Raw genomic sequence first — 10094 nt, 5'->3', positions numbered from 1 at the left:
CGCGATGCCTTTATCACAGGCCTCAGCTCCACTTACATCCGGCAAAGACTGCTGGAAAAAACAGGATTGGACCTGAAACAGGCTGCGGACACCGCGCGATCCCTGGATGTGGCCCAGAGAAACTCTGACGCCTACTCTTCAGCCCGCGCCGTCCACGCCGCCACGTGTGCACCAAGGGCGCCGCCATCTTGGAAGGCATCTTCCCCGCCCGGCAGCCCGACACCGTCGGGGCCCCGCTCTCCCCCCAGAAGCCCTACGACAGCCGCGACGCGGCGGGGACCCAACTGCTACTTCTGCGGGCAGCCAAAGCACACCAGAAACCTGTGCCCGGCGAAAGGCACCACCTGCTTTAAGTGCGGTAAGAAGGGGCACTTTGGGAAGGTGTGCAGAGGGAACCCCGCTGGAAAACCAAAACCCGCCACCGCCGCGTGTGCGCCGTGGGAGCGGCCATCTTGGACGCCATCTTGCCCGACCTCGTGGGGTCCGCCATCTTGTGAGCAGACAGCGCGGACGCCATCTTGTCTCGATCAGGGCCCTACAGTGGCATCGGTCACAGTGGGCCAGACCAGGCCTCACCCGCTATCCAAATCAATGGTGGACATCGAGGTAAACGGGTGCGGGGTTAAATGTTTAATTGACAGTGGAAGCACGGAGAGTTTTATCCACCCGGAACTGGCACGACAACTCTCCCTAAAGGTGGTCCCTACTCGGGGTACCATCTCTATGGCTGATAAAACCCAGACATCGACCATTCTGGGTTACTGCACGGTACAATTGTCCGTTAATGGGACTGTATACGATAATTTTAAAGTATTAATCATGAAGAATCTATGCGCGAGCGTGATCTTGGGCCTGGATTTCCAGTGCAACCACCAAAGCATCACGCTCAAGTACGGTGGGTCCCAGCCGCCCCTCACAGTGTGCGGCCTGGCTACCCTGAAGGTAAAGCCGCCTTCGCTATTCGCGAACCTTACCCCTAACTGCCGGCCAATAGCGACCAAAAGCAGGAGGTACAGCTGGGAGGACAGGCGGTTTATCGCAACCGAGGTAGACAGGCTCCTGAAAGAGCGCATTATTGAATGCAGCAATAGCCCGTGGCGCGCCCAAGTGGTGGTGGTAAGGGGTAGCGAGAAGAAACGGATGGTGATCGACTATAGCCAAACGATCAACAGGTACACCCAACTAGACGCCTACCCGCTACCCCGCATATCAGAAATGGTGAACCAAATCGCCCAATACCGGGTGTTCTCCACCATCGACCTCAAGTCAGCATACCACCAGCTCCCTATCAGACCAGAGGACCGCCCGTACACCGCCTTCGAGGCGAACGGACGCCTCTACCAATTCCTCAGAGTCCCCTTTGGGGTGACGAATGGGGTCTCGGTCTTCCAGAGGGAGATGGACCGCATGGTCGATGACCACCACTTGCAGGCAACCTTCCCCTACCTCGACAACGTCACCATCTGCGGTCACAACCAGCAGGATCACGACTCGAACCTCGAGAGGTTCCTGAAAACCGCACAAAAACTCAACCTCACCTACAACGAGGACAAGTGCGTTTTCAACACCACGCGCCTCTGCATACTAGGCAGCGTGGTGGAGAATGGGGAAATCGGACCAGACCCCGACCGATTGCGCCCCCTACGGGAGCTGCCCCTGCCCAACACTCCCAAAGCCCTGAAAAGGTGCCTGGGGTTATTTTCTTATTATTCCCAATGGGTCCCCAACTACTCCGACAAAGCCCGCCCCCTCTTGAAAGCATCCTCTTTTCCGCTCTCTGCTGAGGCCCACGCCGCCTTCAAAAGCATTAAGCAGGATATTGAGCGGGCCACGCTACAGGCAGTGGACGAGAACACTCCATTCCAAGTGGAAAGTGATGCGTCTGACTTTGCCTTGGCGGCCACCCTCAACCAGGCGGGGCGGCCCGTAGCTTTCTTCTCGAGGACCCTCCAAGGGCCCGAGATCAGACACTCCTCCATGGAAAAGGAGGCCCAAGCCATCGTGGAGGCAGTGCGCCACTGGCGCCACTACCTAGCCGGCAAACGCTTCACCCTACTTACCGACCAGCGGTCGGTAGCGTTTATGTTCAATAATAAACAGAGGGGGAAGATCAAAAATGATAAGATTCTTAGGTGGCGGATCGAGCTCTCCACCTTCGAGTATGACATCATTTACCGGCCAGGGGCCCTTAACGAATCCCCAGATGCCCTCTCACGAGGGATGTGTGCCAGCGCCACCGGGGATCGGCTACAGACCCTCCACAACGACCTCTGCCACCCAGGGGTCACGCGGCTGTTCCACTTCATAAAGTCCCGCAACTTACCCTACTCGATTGAGGAAGTTCGGTCTCTGACCAGGAACTGCCGCACTTGCGCTGAGTGCAAGCCTCGGTTCTACCACCCTGATAGAGCCCACTTAATCAAAGCTACACGGCCCTTTGAGCGGCTCAGCTTAGATTTCAAGGGCCCCCTCCCGTCCGTCGACCGCAATGTTTACTTCCTGAACATTGTGGACGAATACTCCCGGTTCCCATTCGCCTTCCCCTGCCCAGACATGACCAGCGCCACGGTCATTAAATGCCTCAACAGCCTGTTCTGCCTGTTCGGTATGCCGAGCTACATCCACACGGATAGGGGGGCGTCCTTCATGAGTGAAGAGCTACGCCAGTACATGCTGTCCAGGGGTATCGCCACGAGCCGTACCACCAGCTACAACCCCCGGGGTAACGGTCAAGTGGAGCGAGAGAACGGGACAGTATGGAAAGCAGTCACTCTAGCTCTAAGGACCAAGGGCCTCCCTATCTCCCGCTGGCAGGAAGTCCTCACAGATATGCTCCATTCGATACGGTCGCTATTGTGTACTGCCACTAATGCCACGCCTCATGAACGAATGTTTAGCTTCCCCCGGAAATCCACCTCAGGCGTATCCATGCCGTCATGGCTCTCCACCCCGGGTCCGGTATTCGTGCGAAGGCATGTGAGGGGCCATAAGACGGACCCTCTCGTGGAGCCAGTGCACCTACTCCATGCCAACCCCCAATACGCGTATGTCCGGCACGCCGACGGAAGGGAGGACACCGTGTCAATAAAAGATGTCGCCCCAGCCGGTAACGACAACAACCACGGCAATAGCAGCAACAACGACCACAGCAACTCTTACCCACCCACTACTCTTTCATCACCCCCGGAAGAACATCGACCAACGGCACCCCCACCAACTACCCCTTCAACAACCCTGGCGGCACCCCCGGCAGAGACCCAGGAGGCCACCGGGGACACCCAGCCGACACCCGCGACACCACAACAGCCACGTCGGTCGCAGAGGACTACCAAACCCCCGAACAGACTAAATCTATAGAAGGGGTGAATGTGATGAAATATTCCATTCATCACTGCCTGTGACTGTGGTTGGTTTCAGGTTCCCCCTTACCATTGTATTGCCTGTGACTGTGGTTGGTTTCAGGTTTCTCCTCACCATTGTATTGTGTATTGGAATGTATGGAATGTGTTGTGTGTAGGGCTCCGCCCATACCTGGCCTCTATGTAAGCCAGCTCAGTCTGGCCTCACAGCCAGTACTGCAGACCTCCAGAGAAGATATCTCTCTCCACTGCGTGTGATCTTCTAAGTTAATAAAAGCCTTGTTTTGTTTCGCTAACATCGAGTCTCGGGATTATTGAGGCACATCACTGCTCTTATATTCTGTGCCTCCGCTAATAAAGGCAAGTATTCTGTATGCCTTCTTAACCATCTTATCTACCTGTTCTGCTACTTTCAGGGATCTATGGACATGTACTCCAAGGTCCCTCTGTTCCTCTACATTTCTCAGTGTCAGCTGTGGCTCAGTTGGTAGCACATTCGCCTCTGAGTCAGAAGGTTGTGGGTTATAGTCCCACTCCAGGAACTTGAGCACATAAAGCTAGGCTTTCAAAGAAAAGTAGGGGAGTTATCCCCGGTGTCCTGGCCAATATTTATCCCTCAACCAACATAACAAAAACAGATAATCTGGTTATTATCACATTGCTGTTTGTGGGAGCTTGCTGTGTGTAAAATGGCTGCCACGTTTCCCACATTATAACAGTGACTATACTTCATTGGCTGTAAAGCGCTTTGAGATGTCTGGTAGTCATGAAAAGTGCTATATAAGTGCAAGGCTTTCTTTTTTTCTTTTTTTTAGTATCCTACCATTTATTGGGGCAGTAAATCCTTCCCAAACGCGTGAGTACGGAAGGGGTACTCACGCATCTGGCCGGAGGAAATGCCAGTTTTCAGCATGCACAGCGCATGCGCTGAAAACCGGCATTTCCTCTCCTCTAACCCAAGAGGTGAAGAGGCTAGCGCGTGCGCTGTACGGGGCAGCGCGTGCGTCTTGGATTTCCTCTGTTTTGGGGGATTTGCGCATGTGTAAAGGCCTCCGGTCTTTACGCTTGTAAAAAGCACACGTAAGTATTTATTTTTACAGGTAAGTGGTGTTTTAGTGCAATTTAGAATTTTTTTTCCCACAGGTTTATTATTTTAAAGAATCTACAATAAGGTAAGTTTAGTTTTAGACCCTTTTTATTAAAAATTTATTTTTTTCAAAAAGGAAAATTATTGTTTAAATTATTTTTTTAAACTTATTTATACTTAATTTAATGATTGGGATGTTTTTTAAAATTTTATTTAAAGTTTAAGTAGTGTTTTGGGGTGCAGTACTTCTCATGAGTTTGACAGTTCTTACTCTCAAACTTATGAATTAAGTTTCCCCTCCCCTGATTGGCTGAACAATGCTAACCTGATCCCAGCCGGCACATCGCACTAACTACGCCGCTGGTTCAGGTTAGCACAGCGCGCCGACATCAGAACCGGGCCACTGACAGGAAATCCACTGCGGGCCAGGTTTCAGATGTCGGCGCGCCAGGTAAGTGCACATCGGGGGCTTGCATGCGCGGCAAGCCCCCGACACCAAGTTCTGGGCCATTGTGTATCCCCTTGCCTTGTTAGCCATTCCTAAATGCATTACCTCACACTTATCCGGATTGAATTCCATTTGTCACTTTTCTTACAACCTGACCAGTCCATTGATATCTTCCTGCAATCTACAGCTTTCTTCCTCACTGTCAACCACACGGCCAATTTTTGTATCATCTGCAAACTTCTTAATCATGCCCCCTACATTGAAGTCTAAATCATTGATATATACCACAAAAAGCAAGGGACCTGGTACTGAGCCCTGCGGAACCCCACTGGAAACAGCCTTCCAGTCACTAAACCACCCGTCGACCATTACCCTTTGCTTTCTGCCACTGAACCAATTTTGGATCCAACTTGCCACATTCCCTTGGATCCCATGAGCTTTTACTTTCCTGACCAGTCTGCCATGTGGGACCTTGTCAAAGGCCTTGCTAAAATCCATGTAGACTACATAAGACGTGCTACTCTCATCGACACTTCTTGTTACCTCCTCAAAAAATTCAACCAAGTTAGTCAGACACGACCTTCCCTTAACAAATCCATGCTGACTGTCCTTGATTAATCTGATAGCAAAATACTGCGGATGCTGGAAATCCGAAATAACAACAAAAAATGCTGGAAAAACTCAGCAGGCCAGGGCAGCATCTGTGGAGAGAGAAACGGAGTTACCGTTTCAGGTCGAAGACCCTTCGTCAGAACTGGGAAAAAAAGCAGGAAAAGGGATAGATTTTAAAGCAAGTGAGGGCTGGGAAAAGGGGGAGGGGATGAAAGAACAACAGGGAAGGTCAGTGATAGGATAGAAAGCAGGAGAGATTAAGAGACATTAATCTGTGCCTTTCTAAATAACAATTAATACTGTCTCTCAGAATTTTTTCCAATAATTTGCCCGCCACTGACGTTAGGCTGACAGACCTCTAATTAATCGGTCTATCCCTTTCTCCCTTTTTAATCAACGGTACAATGTTAGCAGTCCTCCAGCCCTTCAGCACCACACCTGTAGCCAGAGGGGATAGGAAAATGATGGTCAGAGCCTCCGCTATTTCGTCCCTTGCTGCTCTTAACAGCCTGGGATACATTTCAGCCGGCCTGGCGATTTATCTACTTTCAAAGACACTAAGCCCCTTAATATTTCCTCACTCACTATGTTTATCTCATCTAATATTTCACACTCCTCCTCCTTAACTACAATGTCCACATTGTCCCTCTCTTCTGTGAAGACAGACGCAAAGTATTCATTAAGAACCATGCCTGCGTCTTCCGCCTCCACACACAGGTTACATTTTTGGTCTCTAATAGGCCCCACTCATTCTTTAGTTATCCTCTTGCTCTTTATGTATTTATAAAACATCTTTGAGCTTTCCTTGATTTTACTTGCCAATATTTTTTCATGCCATCTATTTGCTTTCCTAATTTCCTTTTAAATTTCACCCCTGCAATTTCTATACTCCTCTAAGCTTTCTGCAGTATTTAGCTCTTGGTATCTGACATAAGCTTCCCTTTTTTGCTTTCTCCTACCCTGTATGCTCCATGACATCCAGGGGATTCTAGATTTGGGAGTACAACCCTTTCTCTTTGTGTGAACGTATTTGCTCTGAACCCTCACTATTTCCTCCTTGAATGCCTCCCACTGTTCTGACAATAACTGTTTCCAGTCCACATTTACTAAATCACATCTCAACTTAGTAAAATTGGCTTTTCCCCAGTTCAGAACTTTTACTCCTGGTTTATATTTGTGCTTTTCCATAACTACACTAAATCTAACTGAATTATGATCACTACCACCAAAATGCTCTCCCACTGATACCCCTTCCGCCTGCCCAGCTTCATTCCCTAAAACCAGAACCGGCTCCATCTCTTGTTGGGCTTGCTACGTACTGGCTAAAAATGTTCTCCTAAATGCATTGTAAGAATTCTGCACGCTCTATACCTTTTACACTGATTCTATCCCAGTTAATATTAGGGTAGTTGAAATCCCTTACTATTACTGCCCTATTGTTTTTGCACTTCTCAGAAATTTGCCCACATATTTGCTCTTCTATCTCCCTCTGACTATGTGAGGGTCTATAGTACACTCGCAACAATGGGATTGCCCCTTTTTTTTCTTCAGTTCAATCCATATGCCCTCATTTGATGACCCTTCTAACATCATCCCTCCTCACAGCTATAATTGTTTCTTTAACCAATATTGCGAGCCCTCCCCTTTTTATCCCCCTCTCAATCTCGTCTGAAAACCCTGAAACCAGGAATGTTGAGCTGCCCTTTCAACCATGTTTCAGTAATAGCTATGATATCATACTTCCATGTGTCTATCTGTGCCCTCAGCTCATCTGCCTTATTTACTGGACTCCTTGCATTGAAGTATATACCAGTCAGCACTGCCAAACCCCTTTGTTGTCTATTTTCTAGCTTTTATTTCCTCTGTCTTCCAAGTTCACTTACTAATTTTCTGCCTTCCATTTCCAGTTTTGCTTCTCTCCCTTCTGAATCTACGTTCAGGTTCCCATCCCCCTGCCAAGCTAGTTTAAACGCTCCCCAACAGTAGTAGCGTACCTCCCCGTGAGGATTTTGGTCCTGGCCCTGTTAAGGTGCAACCCGTCCGCTTGTACAAGTCCCACTTCCCCCAGAACTGGTCCCAATGCCCCAGGAATCTAAAGATCTAAAGCCCCCCCTCCTGCACCATCTCTCCAGCCATGCATTCATCTGCTCTATCCTCCTATTTCTGTACTCACTAGCGCGTGGCACCAGGAGTAATCCAGAGATTACTATCTTTGAAGTCCTCCTTATTAATTGCTTTTCTAGCTCCCTGAATAACTCCTCTGACTTGTATTCTATTGTTTTGGTTATGTAGTTCAACATTCTGTTAGCTGTGTTGAATACTGCTCTCCATTGCAAAAACAAAATACCTGTGGATGCTGGAAATATGAAATAAAATCAGATAATGTTGGAAATACTCAGCAGGTCAGGCAGCATCTGTGGAGAGAGAAACAGAGTTAACGTTTCAGGTCTGTGACCTTTTGTCAGAACGGAAAAAGTTAGGGATATAACAGGGTTTAAGCAAGTACAGAGGCTGGGAAAGGGCGGTGGGGAGGAAAGAAGAAAAGGAAGGTCTGTGATGGGGTGGAAGGCAGGAGAGATTCAAACATGAGAAGGGAAACAGAAAGCAATGAAGGTGAACAAGATAAAAGAGATGAACAGAAATCCCGTCGGAGAAATTGGTTGGACATATTTAGTGTCAAGTCTACGACGACTGCTGGATCGCCTTCAACTTTATCCTTGGCTATTACAACTTCATTGGAGTATACATGTTGTCTATTTTTCCTTCTTATGTGTAAACTTGTTTGCATTAAATTAGATCTGCCATTTTTCTTTACCCTTACATATTTTGCCCAACTCATTCTGTAATTTCTGCACTGCCTCGTTCGATTCCGCATCCCCATCTAATTTGGTATCATTTGCAAATTTGACTACTTTGTAATGTATTTTTGAATCTAGGTCATTGATATAAATTAGAAATGTAGTGGGCCCAGCACCAAGTCCTGAGGGACTCCACTCAGTATTCCCCCACCCCCAATTTTAACATAACTGCTCTAACGAATGTTCATTGTTTCCTACCTTTCAACCATTCAACCAGTTTTAAAAAAATCTATTCCCATTGTTTATCATGAATCTGCTCAGCTTTGAGTTTAATTCATAGCCTCTCATTTGGAATTTTATCAACAACATTTTGGAAGTCGAGGTAAGCCATGTCTTAGGTTTACCACAGTACACATAGGTTGTCGCTTCCTCAAAGAAGTCGAAGAGGATCTTCCCCTTCAGTTTCCATGCTGACTGCTATTAACTAGGTTATTGTTGTTCAGATGATCCTCACGTTTACTCTGGATAATCAATTTCATTACTTTACACGAAATGGAAGTAAAAAAATAATGTGTCTCTAGTTGCCTGTGTCTGTTTTGTCATTCTTTTGCTACATGTCACCACTTTACCCAGTTTTCAATTTACTGGTACCTCCTGTAAGACATTTAAATTCACCCTTGTCCTTTAACCCGTCCAACAGTTTCCAAAGTTCAGACCCTTGGAGCACAAAACACAAAACACAAGAATTCGAGAATAACTTTCTTTATACTTAAATTCAGCAAGAGGTTACAAGTAAGCTCACACAAAACTGTTGCATATAATACTCCTGATTACAGTAAACTCTTGTTTAAATGACACTTAATCATCCGGAATTCTTTAATAACCAGCAAAATAGATAACCGGTAATCTTGCTGAACCCATCCATTTTTTGTTTTTCCGAGTCCAAGTTTCCCGCGGTGGCTGAGTTAGTCCGTGGTTTAAATTTTTTTTGTGTTAAAAATTGTCTACCTCTCTGTTATCCGGAATTTTTCATCAACTGGCACCATTCCGGTCCCGTAGGTGCCGGATATGAAAGAATTTACTGTATATCTAAGCATACACAGGTTTATTCCCTTACTTTAAAATCAAGCGAAAATAAGTTACTTAAAATCAGCAAGAGGTTACAAGTAAGCTCACACAAAACTGTTGCATATAATACCCTTGATTATATCTAAGCATACACAGGTTTATTCCCTTACTTTAAACTCAAACGATTATAAGCCAACACTACATACATACTAACACTAGCGAGTGGTCAGTTCGGCGATGGCTAGAGGTAGGACTTTAGCTGGCAACTGACCAAGTTGCCTTCCCCGACTGCAGCAGACCCGAGTGTCTTAGAATAGCCCTAACAACCTGGGCAGACTCCTCAATGCATATGTGTTCCAAACTGTGACAAATGGTTGGCAGTTGTTATCCTCTTCTTATTAGTGGGCCCCAAAGCCATTCACACCTTTTGCCTGAAGATGTTCTTGTCTTTGTAACGCCCAACCATTTGTTCTTGCTCAGGGTCTGTCGCTTCCATATCTGATTAACAGCTTTCGTACAAAGTTCCCACAGGAACCAACCTCTCAACCTCCCGAAACATGCTAGGATATTAAATTTGGTCAACTTTTTAAGTTTGGTCAACTTTTTGCAAATTCTTACAGCAAATGGCTTATTCTTACACTCCCCAGAGTCTATTGAAACCCTCATAATAATCATCAGAGCCTCACAAACCTACTCCCTAGCTTTTCTCAGCACTCTGGCGT

Source organism: Somniosus microcephalus, chromosome 3 (genome assembly GCF_052327205.1).
Source record: "Somniosus microcephalus isolate GS21.2 chromosome 3, FLI_Smic_1.0, whole genome shotgun sequence".
NCBI lineage: Eukaryota > Metazoa > Chordata > Chondrichthyes > Squaliformes > Somniosidae > Somniosus > Somniosus microcephalus.
The sequence above is the reverse complement of the archived record's forward strand: the minus strand, read 5'-3'. Positions refer to the sequence as shown.